The sequence below is a fragment of the Adiantum capillus-veneris genome, chromosome 1 (assembly GCF_014529385.1).
Source record: "Adiantum capillus-veneris isolate H3 chromosome 1, ASM1452938v2, whole genome shotgun sequence".
Lineage (NCBI taxonomy): Eukaryota > Viridiplantae > Streptophyta > Polypodiopsida > Polypodiales > Pteridaceae > Adiantum > Adiantum capillus-veneris.
This window is the reverse complement of record NC_140931.1, coordinates 12947397-12969689: the sequence shown is the minus strand read 5'-3', so window position 1 is coordinate 12969689 and position 22293 is coordinate 12947397. Positions and strand designations below refer to the sequence as shown.

Genomic DNA, 22293 nt, shown 5'->3' with positions numbered 1-22293 from the left:
CAGATTCCAATTAGAGAAGCGAGAGTCCACATCCAAAGGAGGAACGGGTGAGTGATCAGCAAGCATCCTTTGAATTCCTCGGCAGAGAGGAGAATAGTGAAGATCCAACCGAAAGCGGGACACTGCATCAACCGAACGAAAGAGCATAACCCGAGTCATCAACCACCTGATGCACCTGACAGATTCCTTTTTGGGAAAGAAAATACGCTTGGCGAGGAGACCGTTGAACCAAAGTCGAAGCGAAGGCCTGCTCCAATGCAGACTCTCCAAACGAAGAGAGTTACCCACAGAGGATTGTCGACCATTCCCAGCCAAATGCGAAGTGACAACCTTCCAATCAACATTGAGAGAAGAAGTAAAGGGACATCCAAGAATGTGTCCTTCAAGCTTCTCAAAAACAACATCCCAATGAGTCGGTTTCCAATGACCAAAAGATGGGGTGACAATGTGCATACACAAATGTTGGACCATGAGAGCCCAGGGTTGCTGCTGCTCCACCAAAACTGGCAACAACATAGCTTTTTGAGCCAAAGGATGACGTGTCAAGTCCAAAATATTTAACCCTCCAAGTTGCTTGGGAGAACACAGCTTGTCCATAGATAAAAGTTGAAGACCCTTCTTGCTAGGTGAGGTCAGCCAAAAATGCTCTAAAATATTGGACACGAGGGACTGCAAGCGCAACCGAGGCCAGGATAACAAAGCCAAGTAAAACTGCACATAAGCCACAAGGATGCATTGGACAATCTTGAGATGCACATGAAGTGGCCACGTGGACAATTTCCAATAATTTAACTTGGAATGCAGACGTTGGAGCACCCAATCGAGTTTCTGCATAGCCGATACATTCCAACCCAGCGGATAACCCAAATGGCGAACCAGAACATGTGGAGGAACAATCTCCCCATGCCACAATATCTTATGCCAGTACACTCTTTCAGAGGCAATAGCTTGGATTTACAAAAGTTAACTTTGAGACCTGCTGCCAATCCAAACAAGTGCTGTTTTAGACTCTCTCTCTCTCTCTCTCTCTCTCTCTCTCTCTCTCTCAATCATGGGAAGTGTCGAAGAAGTGCCAACGGCTTCCCCCATGTGTAAGAAGACGCATCCCTCGCCGGCCACCCACAAAGCCTCTTTCATGCGGACAGGGAAAAGGATGTCGGCAATAGAGAAGGAAATGAGAGAATGGAGAAACGAAGTTGAAGAGTGGAGGAAGGAGAGGAGCACTATTCTTCAGAGATGAACCGAAGTAAGACATGGCATGTGTAGGAGGATCGCTTCGCTCGAGGAGAAAGTGGTCATCCAAGATTTCATCATCCGAAATCTACAAGCAAAAAGTGAACAGCTCGAAGAAGGCGAAATTCAGCCATCCATGATGGAAGAATTGAATACCATGAGAGAAGAAATACGGGTTATCAAGAAAGGTGAGGAGAAGAAGTCATGGGCCGTGGTCATCTCCGCAACACAAAAGAAAGTAGAGGAGGCCGAAAAATGGATTGAGGTTGCCAAGAAAGGGAAAGGTAAGGAAGCTCCTTGTACACCCACTCTTATTAACATGACCCTAGAAGAGGAACAAAGGAGGAGGATGCGGGCTCTACATGTGAGGGTAACCGGCCTCAAGGACATAAACAATGTGGAAAAAGAGGTCATAAGCCTTACATCCATGATGGGGGTGGACAAGGCTTCACACACAAAGGCATTGAGAGTGGGCAAGAAGAGTGATGGCCCGGGAGAATCTTCGAAAGGGAGAGCTCTCATATTACGCTTCCCATCCTTGGAAGAGAAGAAGGAATTCTTGAGAAAGAGGCCTACTCAGAAGACCGGTATTTTTCTCGGTGATGATCTCACTCTCTCACAACTTGCACATATGAGAGAGGTAATGCCAGAGATTACGACGGCAAGGGAGAAGGAAAAGATGGCCTTTTACAGACATGGTCGGGTGGTGATTGTAGAGCGGCGCTCTACATGACGGTGTGAGACCTATGGGACTACACTGAAGATGGCTTCTTGGAATGGATCTATGATGTTGGATGTTGGTGCCTTTGAGGACAATTTCAGAGACAGGGACATTGTTTTCTTCTCAGAGACGCATCAGGCCGCCGGACAGCTTATGCCACAGGTGGTGGGATACAGATGGGAGAGCCCATAGGACAGTCGCGAGATCTGAGAGGTTCAGGAGGAGTAGCAATGCTATTTAGGGCGGAGTTACAACCACTACTACATATTGTATGGAGAGATGATCATGCTAGATACATGTGGGTGAGGCTGAGAACTGACACATGCCGATTTCTATACATTGCCATATGTTACTTCCCCCCTGGTATGTCAGTATATGCTGCATCCAAAGGACATTCGCCTTTCTCTATACTAGATGATGACGTACGGGAGTTTTCTAGGGATGGTGATATCATCCTCCTAGGGGACTTCAATGCCCGAACAGGCAACTCTCAGACAGTTTTCTACGACACTTCAGATGAGATGCTTAGAGAGCTGGATGTGGGTGAGTTGGGGCTTGACAGATGCTCACGTGACAGAGCAGACGGAGTATGGGAGATACCTCACGGAGATGACGATTGCACATGGGTTAGCCATACTTAATGGCTTGCAGCGATTTCTTGGAGCAGCATTTTTCACATACTTTCCACACAGACACGGGGCCAGTACAGTGGACTATGTTATGGCACAACCGAGCTTTATTCCTTGTATTCAGGATTTCATAGTGGGAGCCAGACCAGTGGGCGTAGTAGTGGATCATGCACTTTTGACATTTTCTGTTTCATTTCAGTATAGTACAGCCTAGACATCAGGAGGTAGGTCACATACCCGTTATACATTTACACCAGAGACTGACTCAGTTTATACAAAGGAGATCTATAGCTATCTATGCACAACTGGTCCTGGCCTCTCAGTGGAGGAGTGCACCACTTTACTGACTGAGACATTGCATGATGCAGCATCAGAGGCATATCCACACACTCAGCCAGGTCGGAGGCGATATTCTCGGAGCATGCCCCAGAATAGTTGGTATGATGAGGACTGCAGAGAGATGAGAGCCCAACTTCAGAGGGATCTTCTTTTAGGAGTCATCACTTACAGACAATCTCGGATTGCTTCCCGACGCCTTGTGCGACGGAAAAACGAGCGAGCTTGGCCTAGATGGAGCGAGACTTGTATCAACTGTTCTTGAGTAGAGACTCAGGAGAGGCATGGCGATTCTTTCATGAGCACTCCCCTCCCCCAGTGATTACTTCTCCTGAGGAGTGGGGCGAGTATGCCTCATCGTTATATACGATCCTGGATAGGACCCCCTTCCAAATCCTACAGAGCCATGCCCACCTACCAGCACCTTCTTTACCACTGAGATGGTAAACAGAGCCATTGACAGGATGAGGACCAACAAGGCATATGATCATGTTGGTCTAGTAGTTGAGCACTTTACACTTGCTAGAGGTATGTTGGTAGAGGTTTTTGCAGTGTTGTTCAATCGTGCCATGTGTGAGGGGTTACCTGAGACTTGGAGATTGTCTACTATTGTGCCTATCTTCAAAGCAGGCGATCCTACAGAGCCTGGGAATTACCGCACTATTATGGTTGGGCACACATTGGCACGGTTGTATGCATCCATTCTTGAGCAGGAGTTGAGTAATTGGACAGAGGGTGAGGGTGTACGAGCAAAGGGCCAGGCCGGTTTCAGGAGGGGTTTCTCCACTCTTGATCGTATTTTGACACTCAAAGCCATCATTGAGGAGGGCAGGTCACATGGGAGACGGATTTATTGTAGCTTTGTGGATTTCCGCAAAGCATTTGACATGGTACCGAGAGCTCGATTGATGCATAGATTGCAGGAGATGGGGGTGCCCATAGTGTTGATTTAGGGGATTATTGTTAGGTGCAGCGGAATGAATGTTGTATTTTCTCAAGATTAGTGATCTTTATTGCTCAAGGTTCCTTTTAGTTCTTAGGGAAAGAGAGAGCTTTCCGTCTTGTAGAGTGCTGTGGTCACGAACAAAGTGAGTGGATGTTGTGCGTGCAAGTGATGAGACTGAGAGAAGGAGAGAGAAGAGATACGACACCAAGAGGTTGTAAAACCCTCCTCCGAAGGCCCCACTCTCGTCGGCGAGAGTGGTCTATTCTTTGATTGCACAAGGGTGTACAATGCGAATGCAATGGACTGATGCAAGTTGGACTATGCCGATGATGACGACGACGACTTGATGGCTGAAATCTGGGATCTTCTAATCGCTGAATTCTGGGACTGTTTCAGTGGCTGAAAATGACTGTTTTGGCTGCGTTTTTATGGCTGAAAATGGGGGAAACATTTGCAACCAACTTGGGGGGAATCTGCTACGGTGTCATGGCTGAAAACTGCGAGGATCTGCTGCTGTTTTAGGCTGAGAATTAAAAACGCTGATGCTGTCCTGTTCTTGCCAAAAACGCTGGGCTCTGTAGGACTTCTTTGGCTGCGTTTTTAGAGGGGTTTGCACCTGCTGAAAACGCTGCATATGCTGAGGTGCCAAGCTGTGGAAAACGCTGGAATAGGCAGGTCTATGGGATGCTAAAAAACCGCTGGTATGCAGCTCTCCTAGTGTTAGTGGGTGATGGTAAAAACGCTGGAATGCAAGGACAGAAAGCCAGCATATAAGGGTGATGGCGATGCTATGATGGGGCTGATCTGCAAGGGAATTGCCGCCGAAGGGGGAAGTCTTCTAGCGATGGCTGATCTGTGGAAACGCCAAGGAAGTGGGAGGTGGATGGCGAGGGATCTTGATGCTGAGGGGGGTACTGCTGAGAAGTTGCCTGTTGAGCGGGAAGCTCCTGCTGCCTCTTTTGCCAGAAAGTGCTAACTTGGGTTTGCTTATATATTAACTTAGCAAAATTGCCCTACCTACTTTTGTTGGAAAGTCACTTAAAAATAATAAGTGAAAATCCCAATAAATAGGAAAATAGGCTAAATGCACTGGAAAATTCCCCTAACTGATGCTAATGGGTTCTGATGGGAATTTCGATGATCATGCTGTGTGCAACCGGAGGATATGCATCTATGCTAAGTGACTGGGCATGCACGGTCTACAAATAGACTCACAAAAGTGCCAGATCACTGCTAATCTAGATTGACTGAATTGACGGGAACCTGCTATGGTGTAGCTTGTCCACGGACACATAGGGTTGGGATGTGTCACGTGACATCCCCTCCTTTTCAAAGTGAGGTACTGGTACCGAACTGTATGGTGTCGAGGGAGATCGCCAACATTCGGAATCCTGGAAGGGACTTTTCGCCGGGCCACTCTGCTGTGTGGGTCGTGCGGTACTTCAACTTCATAAAGGTTTGCAATGCTTGCTTCTTTGGGCTGCACCGAAAGCGACACAAAGTCTTCTGAATCTCCTTTCTTGCTTCAACTTCGGCTAGAGTCCTGCTTCTTCCGTCTTCAAGAATCTCCATGGCTGAAAATTCCTGAAACCATCTCCAACACAAAACCATGAACATACCTATTCCATGTAAAGTGAAGGAAATAAATCTTGTCTTCTCTAAAGACTGTGTATGCAGTGTCGATGAACATAGAGACGGAGTGACAACCCGTTCATCAAACATTTAACACATGCAAACAATGAGGTCGAATCTTTTTTGTTTGGTCGAAATCAATCAAATGTGGCAAATCACAATGGAAATGCTCATGCTTGGTGCTCATACTTTCATGTGCTCTTTCGGAAACTGTGTCATGCCAAGGAAGAGACATGGAATGTGACTTCCTGACATAAAAACTTTTCAACTTTTCATGAACAATCCGCATACATTCGTGCGCATCCATGAGAGAAACGTGCTCAACATACAATATGTCATGCCTAGGAAAAGGGATCACATAACGATGCTGACTAAAATACAGGAAACCTTCACGAATGAAACACTCGAACAATGCGTGCGTATCAATCATGCGAACACAATACTTCCTGTGATGGTTCTTTGGACCAAGGCTCGAGAGCCAAGATCTCTTCTTCGGGATCTATCGGATCTTCTTGTGGGGGATTTGATTTGTGGAACTCGACTCGAAAGCCAAGATCGATTCTTGGTGAGTGATCGAATCTACAACGAGGTTAGCTTCGCTAGGAACAGCATCAACTAACACATCATCAATCACATCATCTTTGTGCAAGTCATCATACTTGTCTTTGTCATCCAAATCATCATGCAAATCATTATTATTCAAATCATCATGCTCCTCATAATCATGCAAGTGCTGTGTATCATGCTGTGGATAAAAAGAGATTGAGAGAATATCCTTATCCCCAATCCTTTCAACCTTGTCCTGCATAGTAGCAATGAGAGATGGAGAAGGAGCAATGTCCTCTCCATGAAAGACAATAGGAGAATCACTGTCGGTATTGATAGTTATAGTGTTAGTCTTAAATTTCATGAGTGTCATTATCACGAAACCATCGAATACCCAAAATCATATCACATCCTGAGAGAGGAGAAACAACAAATCTTCTAGTGAAGGCAGTCTGTTGAATTGCAAACAACACATCAAGGCATTCCTCGGTGATGAGAGCGTCCATACCAAGACGAAAGCCAGAGACCTCGATAGGAGATCTCGGACTAACTTCAAGGCGGGCTCTCTCAACAAGAGAGGAATTGATCACATCATGCATACTACCTGGGTCAAACAATATGACAAAACGGTGCCCCGACGTACGACCATAACATTTAATGAGAGAATCATCAATGGGAGGGTCCTGAGAAACTTTGGGCACAATCGTGTTATCATTCATTGCATTGACAGATGTAGTGGGTGCTGTGGGTTCTTTAGATTCATTCGATTCAAGCTTAGGACATGTTCTTTTTATGTGACCCTTAATGTGACAATGAAAACAACGACCTTCCTTAGAATAAGTGCTTTGTTCTTCCGAAGTGATGTATCTTCCTACAATTCCTTGTGCTACCTTTTCATCTGGAGTAAGCTTAGGTTTAGCAATTGTGTTAGCCTTACCCTTAAATTCATTGGAAGAATTCTTTGATGAGATACTGTTGGAAGATTGGTTAGAAGAGTTATCATTCTTACCATTCTTACCGTTCTTACCGTTCTGCGGGTTCTGAAAAGTCTGTGAGGTACTGGTGGAAGTCTTGTTCTCCTTAGGCTTTCCCTTGTTGTGCTTCATCTCTTGCGTGAGAGCAATCACTACCGCCTTGTTGAGATCGATTGGATCGAATACCTCGACATCGTACTTGATGTACTCGTCCAATCCAAAGAGAAAAACCTCTTTGCGCTCATCATCCGACATGCGTAGTTGGGTACTTAGCTGCGAAACACGATTAGAAAAAGACATGACCGGCATACCATTTTGCTTGAGAGCGCACCAATCGTCCTTCAATCGTGCAAGGTACTGAGGTGGCATAAACCGCGCCTTGAGCTTGTCTTGGAAATCAGCCCAACTAAAAGAGGGGCGTGAAATCGTCGGCTGTCTCTAGGTGCGCGGCTAGCTGTGCCTCTTGCCATGCGTGGTACCAATTAATGGCATCACCGGCAAGGTACATAGCTGCCGTCAAAACTTTGCTATTGCTTGTCTTCTTAGTTGTCGCAAAATAAGCATTAAATCGATGCAACTGAGAATGAATAACTGTAGCATCCATCTTACCGTCATACTTACTGAAAATCAACTTTTCTGTAACTAAATGGTTGGAATCCGCGTCGTGGCTTGCGCCACTTGACGAACTCCCACGATCTTTGGGTGGTTTGGTCTTTGAGGCTAGGACTTGGGCAATCAATTCTTGAGTGTGTAGCTCTCGTCGAGCTTCGCGCTCGGCCTCCAAAGCCAATCTATGAGTGGCACGATCGGCCTCCAATGCTGCGTTTCGTGCTGCCGCTTCTTCCTTCCTTAGTTCTTTTCTTTCTTTTCTTGCGTCGCGCTCGCGTTGTAAAGCAAGGCGCTTGTCTTCCTGTCTATCCATCATGGCCATCATCTGCTTCATCATTGCCTCCATAGGGTCTGGCGTAGATGGCAAAGGGGGAGGGTTTAAGAAATCATCTTCGGGTGGGGACGAGTCTCCGTTGCCTCTCTCATGCTCATCACCTGTATGCGAAGTATCCATTCCGCTTCGGGTGACGACCATGCACTATGATCTTGGGGTCTTAAGCTCGCGAGGAACTTGGGTTCTTGAGGGTCTTGAGGTTCTTGAGGTCCTTGATTCGTGAGAATCTTGGGTTCTTGAGGTTCTTGAGGGGTTCTTTTGCTTGCAAATCGCGTTGGAGAAGGATCTTCTCTTCACCCGAGTTCTACTCCTTTCTGCGGGCGCACCCCTTGGCAGCCTTGCGCTCACACCAAGGTTGCTTTTTCCCACCTCTCGTCGATTGGCCGGTTGCTAAGTGCACGGTCCGCTCTCAATGAGTGAAAAGAGACACAAGGGGAGGCTGGACAAGCCCTTCTTTCTTGGGATTCCTGTCACTCTTCAACAAAACACGATTAGGAATCGCCACGCCCAAGTAAACTTGGGTTCGTGCGATTGCAACAAGGAAAAAAATTCTTGTGGTTCTTTCCTTGAGTAATGTAGAACACTTCCAAAGCTCTGATACCAATGTTAGGTGTAGCGGAATGAATGTTGTATTTTCTCAAGATTAGCGATCTTTATTGCTCAAGGTTCCTTTTAGTTCTTAGGGAAAGAGAGAGCTTTCCGTCATGTAGAGTGCTGTGGTCACGAACAAAGTGAGTGGATGTTGTGTGTGCAAGTGAATGAGACTGAGAGAAGGAGAGAGAAGAGATACGACACCAAGAGGTTGTAAAACCCTCCTCCGAAGGCCCCACTCTCGTCGGCGAGAGTGGTCTATTCTTTGATTGCACAAGGGTGTACAATGCGAATGCAATGGACTGAACAAGTTGGACTATGCTGATGACGACGACGACGGTGATGACGACTACTTGATGGCTGAAATCTGGGATCTTCTAATCGCTGAATTCTAGGACTGTTTCGGTGGCTGAAAATGACTGTTTTGGCTGCGTTTTTATGGCTGAAAATGGGGGAAACATCTGCAACCGACTTGGGGGGAATCTTCTACGGTGTCATGACTGAAAACTGCGAGGATCTGCTGCTGTTTTAGGCTGAGAATTAAAAACGCTGATGCTGTCCTATTCTTGCCAAAAATGCTGGGCTCTGTAGGACTTCTTTGGCTGCGTTTTTAGAGGGGTTTGCACCTGCTGAAAGCGCTGCATATGCTGAGGTGCCAAGCTGTGGAAAACGCTGGAATAGGCAGGTCTATGGGATGCTAAAAAAACGCTGGTATGCAGCTTTCCTAGCGTTAGTGGGTGATGATAAAAACGCTGGAATGCAGGGACAGAAAGCCAGCATATAAGGGTGATGGCGATGTTATGATGGGGCTGATCTGCAAGGGAATTGCCGCTAGAAGGGGGAAGTCTTCTAGCGATGGCTGATCTGTGGAAACGACAAGGAAGTGGGAGGTGGATGGCGAGGGATCTTGATGCTGAGGGGGGTACTGCTGAGAATTTGCCTGTTGAGCGGGAAGCTCCTGCTGCCTCTTCTGCCAGAAAGTGCTAACTTGGGTTTGCTTATATATTAACTTAGCAAAATTGCCCTACCTACTTTTGTTGGAAAGTCACTTAAAAATAATAAGTGAAAATCCCAATAAATAGGAAAATAGGCTAAATGCACTAGAAAATTCCCCTAACTGATGCTAATGGGTTCTGATGGGAATTCCGATGATCATGCTGTGTGCAACCGGAGGATATGCATCTATGCTAAGTGACTGGGCATGCACGGTCTACGAATAGACTCACAAAAGTGCCAGATCACTGCTAATCTAGACTGACTGAACTGACGGGACCCTTGCTATGGTATAGCTTGTCCACGGACACATAGGGTTGGGATGTGTCACGTGACAATTATGGCTCTATACAGATCAGTGATGGGACATGTACGTACTCCGGAGGGGATATTTGATTTATTTCACTCCACCATTGGGGGGAAACAGGGTTGCCTATTGTCTCCTACCCTATTTGGTATGTATGTTGATGAGGTATCTGACTACATTGACAAAGAGGGTGATAGAGGTGCCGAGATGGCAGAGACGTGGATCCATTGTTGTTATATGCTGATGATATTGTCTTGATCTCTGACTCACAAGAGGGTATGCAGCGACAGTTGGATGCATTACACAAATTTGCAGAGGAGAGTGGATTGTCTGTAAACCTTGGTAAAACCAAGGTTATGGTGTTTAACACCTCACCATAGTGGATCAGGAGATCGGCACCGAATTTTACATACGGTCAAGAGATTGTAGAGTATACAGCTGCATACACTTACCTCGGGGTTGTCTTCACTAGGCCGAGGTTTTCTTTGGGGAGAGCAGCAGAGACTAGACTGACTAGAGCTTTTGCGGCGGTTGGAGGCTTGGAGAGGATGTGCTCGTAGGTTTAGTTCTAGGAGCCTCGGACAAAGTTATGGCTCTTTGATACCTTACTAGCCTCAGCTATGTTGTATGGGGTGCAGACATGGGGACCTTCTGTAGGCCAGGATGGTTGGAGACGTATGGAGAGGCCCTTGGTATCTATGATCTCTCGACTGATTAAAGCCAAGGCTTGGGTACCCCACACTATCATTCGAGCAGAGCTTGCTGCCCCTCCTATGGAGATTGAGGCGCTTACCAGATCAGTCTCCTTTGTGCACAGCTTGTGGGATACTACTAGAGCAGATATGCTAGACTGGCCCTTGAGTCTTCAGGGAGACACTTCATGCTGGTATGCACAGATGACATCATGGTTTCACGACGATCATCCTAATGAGTCTCTCATTAAGTGTTATGGTCAGCGTCTTGTGTTCTTGTTTGATCCTGACAGTGTGCATGATGAGATTATTGGTTTTGTAGTGAAGAGGGTATGCTTAGAAGCTACTTCAACAACTCCCATTGAGGTGTCTTGATTTGCCCTTGGCATGAACTCTTTAATCACATGAGAATTTCCTAGTGTGCATGAAACCGGCCTGTTCAATCCAAAAAGGGTGGTAGACTTTACTTTAAACCTTGATTTAGCTTTAACCAATTATTAGTCGTCTATTTTAACTGTACTTTAGTGACACAAGAGAGGGGAATGGGATACAGATGCTAAAATGCACGTGTATGAGAAGACCGACACCAGATTGGCCCCTAACTTAGGCCCTTTCGGTATTTCTTTATTGTTCAAAAGAGGGAATAAACGCTGTGGTTCCCTACAAGCTGCCCCGCACAAACTCGGCTGAATTTCCACTGTTCCGGCCTGATTTCGGCAGCATAACTGTACTAGGACACTTCACAGTCAGTATTCCCACGCATTAAATGACTTTCCCGACGCATACGGGCACTTTGCAAAACCTGGCGAGAATCTGCAGCACGCTGAATTCTCTGTTTTCAGCCCTGAAAATGCGCCAGATCACCTGTACAACGGTCCCCTTGCGTCCCCGAACGTCCTGGGGATATTAAGGTCCGTTTAGGGCCAAAACCCTAAACCTGCAAAAATACACAGCAAGCTGTAATTTACTGTTTTGGGCTCCATTTCGCGCGCCGGTCGCATCCGTAGCAAGTCCTCGAGCTCCCGCACCTGTAGGGCTACTTGCCCTTTGAATCGGACGAGAGTTCTGGCGTGAAACCTCTCCGAATTCACCTGTACCTGCGGGGGGATTAGCCGCTAGCTAATCCAGTACCTGTGCAAGAGGCTCTTGCCTCGGGAATCGTGCATGAACCCACACAACTGTACATTGGTCAAATGAAGAGCCCACTAGTGGGGCATAACATACTGCCAAAGGGGAGAGAGAGGGCAGTGCGTAGCGTGCAGGGCATCACTCCTGGCACCGCACTGTACATAGGAGGGAAAGCAAGCACTCCATAGCTCTTAACCTGTGACAAAACTGAAAATGAGGCTCTCCCCCTCCTAAATTCAGCGCCAACTCTTGTTTCATGATGCAAGTGCACCAGAAGGTGCCACTTGGCACATTTATAAGCATTTTTCCGTTTCGGGGTTGCCGCCTAAAAATCTCCCAACCGGTTGCCCAGTTGACTTCACGGCAGAGTAAGAAAATGTTCCCCTTGTCATTCCGGAGGTAATGACGCCAACACATTTTCAGGTCCCAAAATAGCAGTTCCCTAAATTTTAGGAGATGCTGCCATTGTATCTTTCTAGGTCATCCGACCCTCTTTGTACACTGTGGCCACACCTAGAATTGAAATGTAGCCTCTGTAGCAAAGGATTCCACTTTGGCTAGTCAATGACCCCACTTGGCTAACCATAGTCCTTGTCCAACCTTAGTGCTCTCTTGCCCTCAGGCTTGGACTCCCTGTGGACAGTTCCACACTAGCTATGCAATGTAGGGCAGTTAGATTTCCCGAGGGGTGTTTCCAAAAAGTGAAAGTAAATAGATAATAAGAAAGAAATCAACAAAAAGGATAGATAGTAGTCACACGTTGGTGACATACCCCCCTCTTGAAATCTCAAACGTCCTCGTTTGCATCTATGTCGTACATGCTTACTGTCAACACTGATGTATTCAACACCTGTCGACACATATACGACACATACATGCTCATTGTCAACCCTGGTGTATTCAACACCTCGTCGACTCATGTATTGCCTGCGTGTGAACCCTGTCCCAATGACATAGTGGTAGCTTCGCACTTTGCCATTGCTTTGAGTCACTAACTTTCCAATGACAAAATGGTAGCTGCACATTTTGCCCTTGTCTTATAGTACACGTTGGATCCCGTAACACTCTCGAGCATACCCAAACCGACAGTTTAAGAATGGAGTTACACATGTACTCTTCAATAGAAGCAATCACTGTATCCTTGATAAACTGACAAGAAATACTCACTTCTATAGCACTAACCAAACTTTTGGACATTCCATAAGAGCAATTGCCAAAGTGACAATCTGTACAGCTCTAACATTCATGTAACAGATATTTCATTTGAGCTCACTTTAAATACCATATACATCAATTGTTTCAAAAGCCATTGTCACACTGACAATCCATGTAGCTCTGAAACTCAAGGGGTCAAGGTAGAGTGATAACACAGTAGGTGACTCTGCAAGTTCACCTTCTTCCATCCACTTAGCATCCATTGGTGGATAGTTTCTGAACTTTACTAAGTAACGCCTAGCAACCTTGCCTTTCACTTTCCTTTCCTTATGTGCCAAAATCTGTTCAGGGACCAAGATCTCGTCAAGTTCCTCGACTTCCGGCTAATCTTCAGCTGGCATATCTTCTGGCACATCACCCACATAGGGTCTGAGAAGACTCACATGAAACGCATTGTGAATCTTCCAACTGTCAGGCAATTTCAGCCTATATGCAACATCACTGATTATGTCGCACACTTGAAAAGGCCCATAGTAACGCATGCTGAGCTTTGGAAACAGTCTTTCCTTGCCCTTCATCTTCTTTAACCTTGCCTTTTCAAAGCGTAAAAGCACCCAATCACCAAGTGAATATACCACTTCACGACGGTGACGATCAGCTGCTTACTTTTGCTTTGCCTGAGTCTTTTCTAAGGCCACTTTGACCTTCTTGTACATTTCATCCATGTCTTGAACATACTTATCTGCTTCAAATATCTTGTCCTTTGTATGCAGTATGGGAGGAACTTTCTTGCCACCTTCAATTATCTCAAAGGGTGCCTTGCCAGTTGATGAATGCACTGTATTATTGTATGCATACTCCACCAATGGCAAATACTGCTCCCACTTTCCTTTATGCTCTGACACATAACACTTCAGCAGATCTAGGACAGTAGAATTTCCTTGTTCTGACTGCCCATCTGTTTGAGGATGAAATGACGAAGAGAATTTGAGCGTTGTGCCCATATTCTCAGACAAGCCTCTCCAGAACAAACTTGTCATGCGTGGATCACGGTCGCTAACAATCGACTGTGGCATGCCATGATACTTGAAAATATTGCTCATAAACAAGCATGCCATCTGATCTGGCTTTATCTTCTTCTTGACAGGAATAAAATGAGCCTGTTTGCTGAATCTGCAAATGATGGTCCAAATACCATCGTTTCCTGTCTGCGTTCTCGGAAGATCAAAGATAAAATCCATAGCAATACTTTCCCATGGTTTATCTGGAATAGGTAGTGGTTGCAATAACCCTGGTGCCTTTTGCCTGTCAAACTTGACCTTTTGGCATATTAGGCATTCTCGCACAAAGGCATCCACATCCCTTCTCAATGTAGGCCAATAGAAGAATGTCTCAACCGCTTTAACTGTAGCATCGATACCACGATGCCCTGCATACGGTGGGACATGACTCTCTTCCATCACTTTGCGTCGCAATGGCTTTGTGACACACAATCTGCCATGCATCATCATGAACCCGTCTTTAAGAAGATAGTGTTCATGACGTTGTCCATCCATTAGCTACTCGAAGACCCTTGCAAAATCTTCATCATTTTCATAATGTTCTCTCATATCATCAAGTGCATGATGATAAGGAATCGACACAGCTGAAATTTGTGGCTTCCTTGACAAGGCATCAGCCACAACATTCTTCTTGCCTTCCACATGCACAATCTGAAAATGGAACATGGACAAGATATTTGCCCATCGCATATGCTTCTCAGATAACTTTGTCTGTGTCAAGAAGTACCGCAAGGTCTGATGGTCCGTTTGGACAACGAAATCTGCACCGAGCAGGTAGTGTTTCCAACTTAAGAGCGCATGAATCACAGCCAGTAACTCTTTCTCATAGACCTGCATGGTCATCTTTGACCCTTGCAAAATTCTGCTCTCATAGGCTACTACCCTGCCATCTTGCATTAGCACTGCACCAATGCTACTACCACAGGCGTCACACTCGACCACAAATGACTTCCTAAGATCTGGCAACACAATGACTGGATCTGAAGTCATCTTTTCCTTTAAGAGATTAAAAGCTGAAATCTCTTTCTGTGTCCATCTAAAAGTGACTGCCTTCTTTTGAAGAGCATGTAAAGGTGAAGCAATCTCAACGAAATTTCGGATAAACCTTCTGTAATAGGAGCATAGTCCCAAAAAGCTTCGGACATCATGCACCGTCTTCAAATTTGGCCATGACTTGATCGCTTCAACTTTTGCAGGATCCATTCTGACACCATCCTTTGAGACAATGTGTCCCAGAAAGTGAATCTCTTCCAGAAAAAACTCACTTTTGTTTGCATTGATGAGCAACCTATGACTGCGTAGCTCTTTGAACACAATGGCCAAGTGATGCCTATGCTCCTCTTCATTCTTTGAGTAGACTATCATGTCATCAAAGAATGTACCAACAAACTGCTGGTGTGGACGGAAAATTCTGTCCATCATCCTATTGAACGTAGCAGGAGCATTTGTGAGACCAAAGGGCATCACTAAAAATTCGTAAAGGCCAAACGTTGTTCTAAAAGCAGTCTTGTGCACATCCTCTGATCTAATGCGGATCTGATGGTACCCACTCTTTAGATCTATCCTTCGAAACATAGCTGCTCCTTCTAATTTGTCCATAATATCATCAATTCTAGGTATAGGGAACCTATTCTTGATGGTATTCTTGTTCAGTGCACGGTAGTCTATGCACATACGCCATGAGCCATCCTTTTTCTGCACCAACAACACTGGAGAACAGAATGGAGATGAACTGGGCTGAATCAGCCCCTTTTCTAATAGCTCCTGTACTTGGCCCATTATCTCTTTTTGCTGAGCCACACTAACCCTGTATGGAGGTTTATTTGGTGGGCTACTGCCTGGCACCAAATCTATCTCATGGTCCTCGGGTCTCTCTGGCGGTAATTGAGACAGTAATGAATCGGAAAAACAGTCACTATACTGTTGTAAAAACATTGACCTTTCTTTATCTAGCATAGATAAATTTGATTCATCACAATCTGACACTTCACGTGCAAAAACCAAGTACGCAGAAAGATGCTTTTTCATTACAGAAGTAATAGCAGAAGCTGATACAGTGGGAATAGACTCCCCTTTAAGCTTTACATCCAGAATGTGAGTCTTTCCCCTGCTCTGTACAATGATCTTTTTGTTGTAGGCATCCATGATTCCCTGTACATGAAACAACCAAGGAATACCTAGCAACACATCACATCCGTCCAGTGGCATGATGTAAAATTCTTCAGCATCTACATAGGACTGGATATGTAGACGCAGCTTTCCAATGATGGGTGTCACAGCCTCTGTATGGCCAGGACATGCCAAACCTGCCTTTGTTGTATACTCCATCTCTTCAGGTCTGATTCCCAACTTTGAAGCCAATTCTGGGGAAATAAAGTTGGCTTTGGCCCCTGGGTCAAAGAAGATGAGCACTGTTTGATCCTTGACCTTTCCCCATGCTCTGCAAAGCTCACTTGCATCTGAATTTGGCTTGTCGCCCACCATATCTGGCACTAGACCAGCCATGGGCTTCTTTCCTTTCCTGTCCTCCTTGTCTTCAGAATCAGCTGGCCTTTTCTTTGTAGGACAGTTGTAAGCAATGTGGCTAGGCTGCTCACATATAAAGCATTTGTTTTCTGTCCTCAGGACCTTCTTTTGCTCTTCTGACTTGCGAGGAAAACGTCTTTTCCATTTCTTCGCTGGTCCCTTTTCTGATTCAGCCGTAGCTTTATCTTTCCCTGCGTTGGCTGACTCCTGAGTCCCTTTAGGAGCCTCATTGGGAACGTGCTTCTTGGCTGAATTTTTCTTGCCTGATCCTGCCTTGACGCCAGTGTTAAATTCACAATCTTCTCCCTTGAGCAAACCATTGTCAGTGTTTGCTACCTCGATGAGCTGCGTCAAAGTAGTGACTTTTGTCTTCGTACAGTACTTTCTCAATCCTTTAGGTAGGCCACAACAGTATTTTTCAATCTGTTCTGTCAATGGCACAAACCTATAGGAAGTTACTGGAAGTAGAGCTTTCCAAAACTTCCGATTGTAATCATCCAAATTTCTGCAAATGGCAGCATTAAGCTGGTGCCATTCTGTCATGACATCTGCTTCAAAGTCATCAGATAACCATGCTGCTGCAAAAATCTGCTTGAAGTAAATCCATGTGGACGGAGCTTGCCCTTGAAGCAATAAAGTTGTCCACCATTGTCCCGCATTCCCTGTCAAGAAAGTGGCTGCCTTGCGGACCTTTGAAGCCTCTGTAAAGTTTCCCCCTACATAGGCCTTGTCAAACTGCTGGAGGAATGAAAGAGCCTTCTTCCTGTCATCAAACCCTGTAAAGGTCGTGAATGTCACACCTTTGCCACCTTCTTTGTACGGAGTTGGCCTCTCCAGCGGCATTAAATTGTCATATGGAAGTGACTGAAACATGGGAACACTATTAGGGTTCATCTGTGTTCCTTGGCCGCTATTAACTTGACCTGAAAATGCCATATTTGGCTGCTGATTTGTAACTCCAGCCATACCAAAATTTGCCTGTGGCATCCCAAATTGGCCCTGAGTGCTCTAAAACCCTGGTAGCATGCCCGTGACACCATACATGGGGTTAGGCATCATCGTTTGAGCACTCCCGAACACTGTTCCTGGCGTGTAAAACTGATTTCCAGGTGCATGACCAGCCATGCTCTGGAATACCGATCCACCTCCAAAATAGCCAGGGTGTATTGAAGGTGGTGGGAAGACTTGTTGCATAGCCTGTAGGTTGCTTCCCTGCCCGTTAGAACCAGCTATAGGCTGCTGAAAGGTGGCGGGCTGAACTGGTACAGCTTGAGAGACTGGCATCTCAGCCACCTGTTCTTGCACCTTAGGCATAGGTTGTGGAGATTGCATGTTCGTCGTCAAGTGTACAGGTGTTTCCATTGACTGTGCGGTATGAATCACCTGTGCTCGAGCCTTAACAGGCTTTTGAATATGATCCAGTGACCCAACTTGCTGAGACGGAACAGGAGGTTGCAGAAAGGCTAAAAACCTCGGGTTCTGTATTACTTGTGTGAACATAGCCACAACAGTAGCCAACTGGGCCCTGAATATATCGTCATCTGTCTGTGGTGGTCTTGAGGACTCACCCACTTCATGTGTCTGTTGACCCTGTGAAGAGGAAACCTCTTCAGTCACATCATTTGGTCTGTCAGCCATAATTGCAATTCCCTGTGTCTGGTCTATGATCCCCTGTGTCTTCAAGCCCAAAACTGACCAAGGCTCACTTCTATGGGAAAAAGTGATTTAATCCCGTCGATGGAACCATGAAACCGGCCTGTTCAATCGAAAAAGGGCGGTAGACTTTACTTTAAACCTTGATTTAGCTTTCACCCATTATTAGTCGTCTATTTTACCTGTACTTTAGTGACACAAGACAGGGGAATGGGATATAGACGCTAGAATGCACGTGTATGAGAAGACCGACACCAGATTGGCCCCTAACTTAGGCGCCCCTTTCGGTATTTCTTTATTGTTCAAAAGAGGGAATAAACGCTGTGGTTCCCTACAAGCTGCCCCGCACAAACTCGGCTGAATTTCCACTGTTCCGGCCTGATTTCGGCAGCATAACTGTACTAGGACACTTCACAGTCAGTATTCCCACGCATTAAATGACTTTCCCGATGCATACAGGCACTTTGCAAAACCTGGCGAGAATCTGCAGCACGCTGAATTCTCTGTTTTCAGCCCTGAAAATGTGCCAGATCACCTGTACAACGGTCCCCTTGCGTCCCCGAACGTCCTGGGGGTATTAGGGTCCGTTTAGGGCCAAAACCCTAAACCTGCAAAAATACACAGCAAGCTGTAATTTACTGTTTTGGGCTCCGTTTCGCGTGCCGGTCGCATCCGTAGCAAGTCCTCGAGCTCCCGCACCTATAGGGCTACTTGCCCTTTGAATCGGACGAGATTTCTGGCGTGAAACCTCTCCGAATTCACCTGTACCTGCGGGGGGATTAGCCGCTAGCTAATCCAGTACCTGTGCAAGAGGCTCTTGCCTCGGGAATCGCGCATGAACCCACACAACTGTACATTGGTCAAATGAAGAGCCCACTAGTGGGGCATAACATACTGCCAAAGGGGAGAGAGAGGGCAGTGCGTAGCGTGCAGGGCATCACTCCTGGCACCGCACTGTACATAGGAGGGAAAGCAAGCACTCCATAGCTCTTAACTTGTGACAAAACTGAAAATGAGGCTCTCCTCCTCCTAAATTCAGCGCCAACTCTTGTTGCATGATGCAAGTGCACTAGAAGGTGCCACTTGGCACATTTATAAGCATTTTCCCGTTTCGGGGTTGCCGCCTAAAAATCTCCCAACCGGTTGTCCAGTTGACTTCACGGCAGAGTAAGAAAATGTTCCCCTTGTCATTCCGGAGGTAATGACGCCAACACATTTTCAGGTCCCAAAATAGCAGTTCCCTAAATTTTAGGAGATGCTGCCATTGTATCTTTCTAGGTCATCCGACCCTCTTTGTACACTGTAGCCACACCCAGAATTGAAATGTAGCCTCTGTAGCAAAGGATTCCACTTTGGCTAGTCAATGACCCCACTTGGCTAACCATAGTCCTTGTCCAACCTTAGTGCTCTCTTGCCCTCAGGCTTAGACTCCCTGTGGACAGTTCCACACTAGCTATGCAATGTAGGGCAGTTAGATTTCCCGAGGGGTGTTTCCAAAAAGTGAAAGTAAATAGATAATAAGAAAGAAATCAACAAAAAGGATAGATAGTAGTCACACGCTGGTGACAGTGCATATCTCTGTTCAACAAGTATCTTTATGTCACAAGTTTGTTGTTTCTCCTCTTGTTGGACGTAATATGATTTTCGGCATTAAGTGGTTTCGTGAGGATGATCCACAAGTTAGTTGGAAAGAAAGCACGCTCACTCTCTCTCTCCAAAGGATGCGGCTCCTGTGGTTATTCTCGGCGAGCAAGGCATCCAATGGCCAACTAAACATCAAGGATGTTATGCAAAATACTGTGACCTTCTATAAATCTATATTATGTAGGGTGAATAACGTGGGTCCTAGGAAAGACTCAAATGCAAGTGATTAGCATTGCCTTTGTGAAAACCAGATAAATTCCTCCCTGAAGGAAATGGGCTGCCATTGTTTAAAATTGCATGGAGAAGGGATGTGGGCAACAAATTCAGTAAGCCCAATCTTCCAAGAGTTGGACATAGTGCTGGAAGCTCAAACATGTTGACAAAGGGTCGTGCCTCAGGTAGCAGCCATGTCATGTGACACATGGGTATGCACCAAGTAAAACGTAGAGTTTTGAGCTGATTGAGCTAGCATTCACACATTATCTAATGGACCCAACAAGGAAGCGAAGAAGGCATGACACATAGAAATCAAAGTGGAGGGATTTACAATCATGCCTCTAGGATTTACAATTGTTCCACGGGCATCCATGCAATGCAAGCCACGGTAGAAGTGATGTGTGTAAATTTCTATCCAATAATGACTCTTGGACGGCTGTCACTCTAGCTTTTTGATAGCCAATCAAAATTACGAAGAGCCTTGAGGGTAAGATGGAGGTAACAGGAGAGGGGGATGGATGGAAGTGGTGAGGTGGAATATAATGAAGGAGGACGCGTAGAAGGAGGGACTCCAAATTTTCAACCCAACCATTGAGGTAGTTCAATGTTTCAAGCTATGGCTGGACCTTCCACAGGTTTGCAAGGTTATATGCCATGTGTGTGTGTCTATATGTGCTGAATTTGTGTGTGTGTAGAGAGAGGTTCGGAAAGCCAATTTGGTAGAGAGAGAATGTATGTTATAGAGTGTGTGGGTTGAAATTGTGTGTGTGTGTCTGTGTGTGTATGCAATTAAGTGTTTGACACGCCTTGGATATCCATACGAAGGAACAACTCCTCCCTCAAAGCTTGGAGAACCGGGGAGGACACCACAAAGAAGAGAGCTCTCATCATACAATTATGAGGGGAGGCATGAACGTATTAATGACGAAGATGGTCGTAATACGAGGCTTGGAGAGCGCTCCCATCTTCATAGATGACAGTCTCACAAGGGTGTAGCTAGAGCACCGGAGAGCGTGCATGCCGTGGGTCTTAAAGGAGAGGAGAGAAGACAAAAAAGCCTTCTACAGAGATGGCTGGGTCATTATTGTTGATGTCTGGCCAGAACGATGATGATTAGAGCATGTGATTGAGGGGAGACCACCATAGATGGCACATTGAGACTCAAGAGGCTCAAGAGTAGCACTCATATTTAGATGAGAATTACAGGGGCGGTTCAGTGTAGTATCCTAGGACAGCAAGGCCAGATACATATGAATTAGCCTCCAGTTCTCACAAAATAGAGTCATCTACATTGCACTATGCCACTTCTCACCATGAGGCTCATCTAATTCCATCATTGAGGAGGGGTCATGAGAGGAGACAGGAAATGCTTGCCAATTAGAGGAGATTATGCACTACTACACTTTGGGAGAGGTCTTCCTTATAGGGGACTTCAATTCATATACACACAACTGGCAATGTGAAATATTTGAGTCCAGCGGGTGAGACACTCAGGGCTAGCTGGAGACGGAGAGCACGTGGTTTTCAGATGCCCCATCTCTATCAGGGAGAGAAGATAGAGATCAGAGACCAGTTCCACCTAGAGATTGCACTGTGCCTGGCTCAGCTCAAATTACATCCAGACGTATTCATTAGGGAGCTGTTGACATCCCCCTCATTGACATACACCATACTACACCCCCAATATAGTAAAGGATGGAGCTAGCTAGATTGCATATCATGATTGTATACCCTATGTATACAGTCTTGCATTAGGAGCCCCTAGTAGTAGAGCTCCATCCTCCATCCATCATGGTCATCACCCAACATAACACCCCCAATCCACAAACCCCCAAACACCCCCCCCCAACACACACACCACCACCACCAACAACAACACACACACCACTACCAAACAATGGTATACTCCAAATTGAGTCCTAGCATCAACTTATCAGCTAGCTGTAGTGTTTCATTTTTGGTTCAGCTTTTCCTTTTTGGGATGACAGAGGATATATTACGCAGGTACATTCATAGAGAGTAAGAGCCATCTGTTTTAGAAGGGCTACGAGCCATCTACTTTCAAATGGCTAAGGGCCATTTGTTTGTAATCATCAGTGATTTCTATCAAGATTGGACAATTCTATCAAGCTGAGTACATATTGACGTTACTAGACAAGCAAGAGTCCTGCCATTGATGATATTTTGGGTGTCACTTAAGCACTACATACTTTTAGTGTAAAGATCACGTTGAGTTTTTGAAAGCCTAAAACTCGTAAAGGCTTGTCTCTACCAAGGTGTACAGATGAAGCAAGCATTTTGGACAGCACGGCTATTCGCAAAAAACCCAAGATAATGGATTTTCAGGTCTAGAAAAGATCGAGTTGT

The 22293-nt window shown here is 45.7% G+C and overlaps 1 protein-coding gene across 1 annotated transcript in view; it reads left to right on the top strand.

Moving 5' to 3' along the window:
* The window catches only part of LOC147464340 (ADP-ribosylation factor GTPase-activating protein AGD3-like), a gene marked incomplete at its 3' end in the record, with an annotated part of 102265 nt that overhangs the window by 12854 nt on the left and 67118 nt on the right, over nucleotides 1-22293 (top strand). The gene's annotated exons all lie outside the window — the stretch shown is intronic.